Raw genomic sequence first — 6,337 nt, 5'->3', positions numbered from 1 at the left:
TAGAGAGCATCATGGTATACGCTCTAACCACATGTTTTTCACTTTAGATTTGGTGTGGGCACAGTGCTCTTTGTTTGGGCCCAGATCTCTTTGGTGAGGGGTTAATCCAGAATGATTTTACTTTAGCAATTGTACTGGGAGTCAGGGGTTCAATTTGGTTGCACTCACTCCTTTTCGTGGTTTCCCCGGCCTCTGTCATTTCAGGTGCTGGCCCAGGCCCACAACTCTTCTTGCTTTGGGCCTGGGCTTCTCAAGGGTAAGGTATTTGCCTAGGCCTATATCTCTTCGGGCTTTGGGCTGGGGCTTCTTCAGGGTTAGGGTTTGGCCCAGGCATAATCCTTTTGTGGTTTAACCTGGACCTCTTCCATATTTGGGATTGTCCCAGGCCCATATATCATCTCTTTTTGGGCCCAGGCATCATAAGGTTCAGGGACTGGCCCGGGCCCACAACTCTTCTTGATTTGGGCCCAGGCTTCTCAAGGATAAAGTTTTAGCCCAGGCCCATATCTCTTCTTGCTTTGGGCCCAGGCTTCTTCGGGGATAGGGTTTGGCTCAGGCATACTCCTTTTGTGGCTTAACCTGGGCCTCTTTATTTTGGGGATTGTCCCAGGCCCATATATCATCTCTTTCTGGGCCCAGGCTTCTTAAGGTTCAGGGACTGGCCCAGGCCCACATCTTTTCTTGCTTTGGGCCTGGGCTTCTAAAGGGTAAGGTATTAGCCCAGGCCCATATCTTCTTGCTTTAGGCCTGGGCTTCTAAAGGGTTATGGTTTGGCCCAGGCATATCCCTTTTATGTTTTAATATGGGCCTCTTTCCCTTTTTTGGATTGTCCAGGCCCATCTTTCTTTTGATCCAGGTATCTTAAGGTTCAGGGACTGGCCTAGGCCCATATCTCTTCTTGCTTTGGGCCCAGGCTTCTACAGGGTCAGAGTTTGGCCCAGGCTTACCCCTCTTCTTGGATTGGCCTGAGCCTCTATAATTTGAATAATTTACCCATGTCAATATATTATCTGTCTGTAGGCCTGCCCTTTTCATAGTCAGGGGTTGGCCCAGGGCCCAATCTATTCTTAATTTGGGTCTGGGCTTCTTTAGGGTCCACTTTTAGCCCACTCAATACTTTTTTTTTTTTTTTTTTTGTGCAGGCCTCTTTCACTGCAGAATTTGTCCCAGGCACACTTCTCTTCTGCATTGAGCCTTGGAAAGACAGTGGTCCATGTTAGACGAGGAAATGCCTCTTATTTGAGTTCCTGGATCTTTAGGTTTATGCTTATACCTGGGGTGCTTTCATCTCAGACTTTAGCTCAGGATTCTGAGGGTCCATATTTGGCCTTCTCTACTTTCGTTAGGTACATATTGGCTTTTTAGTGTCCAGATTTTAGCCTGGTTTCATTGCCTCATTGGATGGTCCTGTACCTGTTTCTCTTCAGGCTCGAGGCAGTGGAGTCCATGTGTGTCCAAAGCTACATTGTCATTAGCCTTTGTCTATAGTCAGCTTTTCTGAAAATAAAAATGGACAGGTTGATATTGACAAAGGAAAATACTTGGTGTCCTTTTCTGTCATGTTAAATGTAATTAGAACATCATTGACCTGTCCCTTAGGAACACAGAGACACATAGCACACAGTCCAGATGAAATAAATTACACATTATACAAACACATCAAATATGTAGGAGAGAAGGTGGTTGGGAAGTCTTTCCTGATGTACATCTGACTGTGTCTGTGGTGGAGAGGCTTGAAGAGCTCATGTGGGAAGGTTATTGCTTCTAACAGAGAGAGCTAAGAGAGTCCCAACAAGGGTCGTGCAGTCTTTCATCCTGTTCTGTGGTCAGATCCCATGATGGAATATCACAGGGAGTTCAAGGAAACAACAGAGGTTGGTCCTTCATGTGTCTAGAGCAGTAGTTCTCAACCTGTGGGTAACGACCCCACTGAAAAGCTCTGAACCAAAAATATTTGCATTACAATCCATAACAGTAGCAAAATCACAGTTATGAAGTAGCAATGGAAACAATTTTATGGTTGGGGGTCACCAGCACAAGAGAGATTATATTAGCGTCACATCACTAGGAAGGTTGATAACCATGGTTTAGAAAATGCCTTCCTAAGGCCTTTGGTTTGTGCAGATCTTCACAAGGCCTCTTTCCTGTGCGTGGATGGTGTCCTCTCCCTGCATGTCATGCATAGCCATGCTCTGTGAGGGTGTCTCTTTGCTCCTTTCTAATGCAACTCTTCTTAAGACCACATCTATCTTGTATATCAAAAACCCGTGACATAGAATTGTGACTTAGTCACCATTTTTCTATAATGCCCCCTCATGTACATGCACTGATATGAGATCACATTCACCCAAAGAATTTTCTGCAGTCACTTACCCTAAATGGATCCCTGTCCACCTTCTCCTGTATTTAAATCTGGTCCGCTATAATGGACTCTGCTGCCCTCAGAACTAGATCACACCCATGATCATGAGAGTGACCCTTATGTGATCATGAGAGTGACCCTTATGTGAGTTCAGAGAGGCCTCACTCTGTTTGGGAAATCTCAAAGGCTGTCCAAGCACATGGGTGTCTTTTGGACTGGTACTTAGGGAAAGTACCTGAAGACTTCCCTGAAGATCATTGCTTGGGAACAAGTTCACAGTCTATCTTCCTCCCCTGCAGGGATCACTACCCCTGGGAAGAGGCGCCAGTGGGGACAGGTCGTACTCAGTCCCAGAGTGCAAAGTTCAAATCTTGGTCTATCATTTCTGCTGATTTTTTTTTATCAGCAGGTTTCTCTTGTCATGAGGCTTGGAGTATGCCATCTGCAGGATCCTGGGTACCTAGCTGATTGATAAATTTGGCCTTCAACCTGCCCCTTCATCACCATTCAATCCAGCTTGAAGGAGGAGGGCACTGAAAGCAGAATGTCCTGAAATTTCCCAGCCTGGCTTTCCCATAGTAGTCAATGGCCTCCAAGAATGTCATGAGATTTCCCAAACTGGCTCTCTCTATAGTAGTCAATGGCCTCTGAGAATGTCATGAGATTTCCCAGCCTGGCTCTCCCATAGTAGTCAATGGCCTCCGAGAATGTCATGAGATTTCCCAGCCTGGCTCTCCCATAGTAGTCAATGGCCTCTGAGAATGTCATGAGATTTCCCAGCCTGGCTCTCTCTATCGCATTCAATGGCTTCTGAGAACGTTACTCACCGGAGAACAGTGTGACAGCAGAGCTCCATCCCATCACAGTTTGGAAACAGGATCCTGACACGGTGCTGGCTCTGCCTCAGCTGCTGTCACCTTTTCTGACAAGTACAGGTGGAGGTTAGTAGAAGAAAAGAACTGACGTGCCTGCACACTATGGGCTGTCATAGAGGACCACTGTCCCTGGCTTGGGGCACAAGAACAGAGCTTTATCCTGCTCCGGTCTGTAACCTAAAGTCTTTTCACATGGTACAGGCTGGGGTCATCCTGTGACCTCATTCTCTGGTGAATAGTGGCTGTGATCTCCTTGAGTCCTTGTTTGGCTAGTCCTTGGAACATGTCTGCTGATACTTACTGCAACTTTTCCTAGTGCTGTAGCCGAGATCCTGTTAAAGGTCACTTCAAGGACCACATTGTGTCTCACACCCTTTATCACCCCCTCCTCCCCAAATAGCGTAAGGAATTTAAATTAGGCCTTCATTCCAAGAATCCTGTATGGATTCATCCCACTACTTAGCCCAGACTTTCTTCCACACCTGCAGTTCCATCTGAATCCCAGCACACCCAAGGAGATACTGTGTTCCCTCCCATGGAGACCATAGCTGTTACCATGGCAGTGAGGTAACAGAGGCCTGACCACACCTCTCTCCAGCTTTTGCCTATGTGCCTGTGTGTAGCATGAGGTGCGACCACGCTTTCCCACACTGTGCTGAGCACACTGTCCCAGCAAAGTGGGATGTTTAAGATGTGGTGATGCTGTCATCTTATCAACAAAGGCTGAGCATAAATTTACCCTCTGTCATACATGTTGGTAGAGGAAGACATGTGACATTATTCAGTATTCTCCATGCACTTTCACACATGGATGTGAACCTGCAGGACAGGAGCACACACCAATAGCACACATACCAAGTGAGAACATGTATATAAGTACAGAATTAGAGGGGAGAGTGCAGCCATGGTGTTCCTGTGATAGTGACATTGAGTTTGTTCCTATATTTGCCAGCTATCTGAGTACAAATGAAAAGATTGCTACTGCCAGGGAAGCTGACATCAGTACCCCAGAGACTTCCTCTACCATCCCTGGACACACTATGAATGATGGTCGTTGTTGAGCATGCAAACAGGAACCCTCCATCCTTCCTTACCTAGGCTGGAGGTTGGAGTCCTGGTCCAGATACATCTGTGTGGCTTCATTCCAAGGCCCCTCTCCCTGGTGAGTCCAGCAGTTTCTTCCCTGGGTTCTTGAGTGGCCAGTCCCACTGCTATGGGACCCCTGATCCCTGCTGTTTCTAGCTCTTCTTAGGATGAGCTGCCCTAAGTAAGAGACATTTTAATTATCTCACTATGTTTCAGTCTCCCCATGTAAAGCCCCAGTGAAGAAGTGCCTCCCACTGACTGAGTCACTCACATGTTGAATGTCAGGAAGTGTACACCCCAGAAAACAGCCCAAACTTACCGAGACACTTGGGCCTGCTTTGACTCCCAGCTGTCCTTGCTGGACTCTGTGTTGCCCTCAGGCCAAGGCCACTGCTGTCACTAGGGCAGGGACTTACCCTGTGAGGTCACAGAGGCCTCACCTCATTCTGAGAATCACAAAGGACATCCAGGCCTCAGTCCTCTCCCAGCATGGCGCATCTTGTCCTCTGATGTGCAAGCATCCCCAGAAGCACTAGCTTTGGGGAATTATGTAGAGGCATTTCTCATAGACCCTTCTTTCCCTGTCATGCGTCTCCTGTCAGCCCTCCATTTTCCCACATGTACCATCAGCCTTGAGAGGAGGAACACAGTTGATTATTTTGTTTCCTTATCTCAAATCTCTGAACTTCACACTCTGCCTCATCACCTCTGATTCTCTACAGCCATCCTGGTTCATGGCTGTCACTCAGCCTGCAAGGTGCCATCTAGTGCCCCTTGTATCTGGCCCCAAATGTAACCATATACACCTTGTTTCCTAACTTATTAGTCTCTTGGCTTAGTTGGGTTGTGGCCTATTAGCTGAATGCTTACCTGGAATGCCTGTGGTCCTGGGTTTTAGAGTGAACAGTGTGAAAGTACATAGATGAGTAGTGAATTACTATATACTGTGTGCAGGAATCACCATAGATGGTGGTGCAGGCAGGCCAGCTCATGAGGTGCAGACTCCTGGGAGCACCTGCTTTTCCTTGTGCCATCCTCAGCCGACCTTCCACCCAAATAACTGTGTGGGTGGGTGATCATGCTGCCCAGAGTTGTGTCAAGCTCTGTCCCCATGTGCTTGCAGGTCATGCAGTGGTGGGCTGGTTTTGTTAGCCTGCTCTGAACTGGAGTCTTAGTCAAGTCCATGCTTCCCCTGTGGTGGAGCTGCAGTCTCTCAACCACCAGTTTCCAGTGTATCTCATGAAGGGATGGTGGATGTAAAATGACTGACACCCAGTACTCAGGATCGCTGGCCACTCATGGCCATGGACCACCATGAATTCTTAGAATGTTATAAGATTCTACTATTGATTGTGAAAAGTGTGAAACCTTTGGCTTAGTTAGCCTGCCTCTGTCCTTGGAGATAGAAAGTGCAGCTTCTGGCATGAGGATGTTTAAAGTGAGTCACGTTGTGTGTTTTTGCATTCAGATAGCCTCCCATGTAACATGACTCATGAGCATGAGGACCCCATGGGTGTCCTTGGAGGTTGTGGGGAGTCAGAGTGCCTGGTGGAAGGACAGGCTTTCACAGCAGGTGAAGGAATGGCCACTGTTGTGTCCTGAGCCTGGCTGTGTGCTGTCCTCCCCCTGGGCTCACTGTGGCTGTTGCTGGCTGTCCACTGTGGAACACAGATTATATATAGCAATGTTTGGACACAGACAGGCTTGTATCATTTACAATTGACCTCTCTATCCAAGGCGCCACACTCTTCATGGGGTCAATTTGGTCCAAATCTGATTAAAATCCTGGAATGAGAGCTTGAAGTGGAGTTTATTTTCAGGTTACCTGCTCTAGCATCAAATGGTACACTGGTGTGTCAATTCTGTGTTGAAACTCACAGTTACATGTGGTTCCGGTTAAGGTCCCCCAGGAGTTTGCCTCTCAGTGAGCTGAACGTTTGTGCCACTATTCAGGCAGCCTGATCTCTCCCAGGATCTGTAGCTTCAAGTCACTGCAGTAGAAATAGTGTGAGCC

At 47.5% G+C, this 6,337-nt stretch overlaps 1 long non-coding RNA gene across 2 annotated transcripts; it reads right to left on the bottom strand.

Annotated features, from left to right (window-relative positions):
- Positions 1–3,187: 3,187 nt before the first annotated feature.
- LOC131905849 (uncharacterized) lies at positions 3,188–4,754 on the bottom strand. 2 transcript variants are annotated; one of them, XR_009378053.1, is made up of 3 exons: positions 4,643–4,754; positions 4,332–4,500; positions 3,188–3,284 (listed from the first exon to the last, which is right to left on the bottom strand). It is a non-coding gene; the product is annotated as an uncharacterized LOC131905849 (long non-coding RNA). The 2 variants fall into 2 exon arrangements; XR_009378054.1 differs by having other exon boundaries at positions 3,190–3,279.
- Between the last annotated feature and the right edge of the window lie 1,583 nt (positions 4,755–6,337).

The sequence above is a fragment of the Peromyscus eremicus genome, chromosome 3 (assembly GCF_949786415.1).
Source record: "Peromyscus eremicus chromosome 3, PerEre_H2_v1, whole genome shotgun sequence".
Classification (NCBI taxonomy): domain Eukaryota; kingdom Metazoa; phylum Chordata; class Mammalia; order Rodentia; family Cricetidae; genus Peromyscus; species Peromyscus eremicus.
The sequence above is the reverse complement of the archived record's forward strand: the minus strand, read 5'-3'. Positions and strand labels throughout refer to the sequence as shown.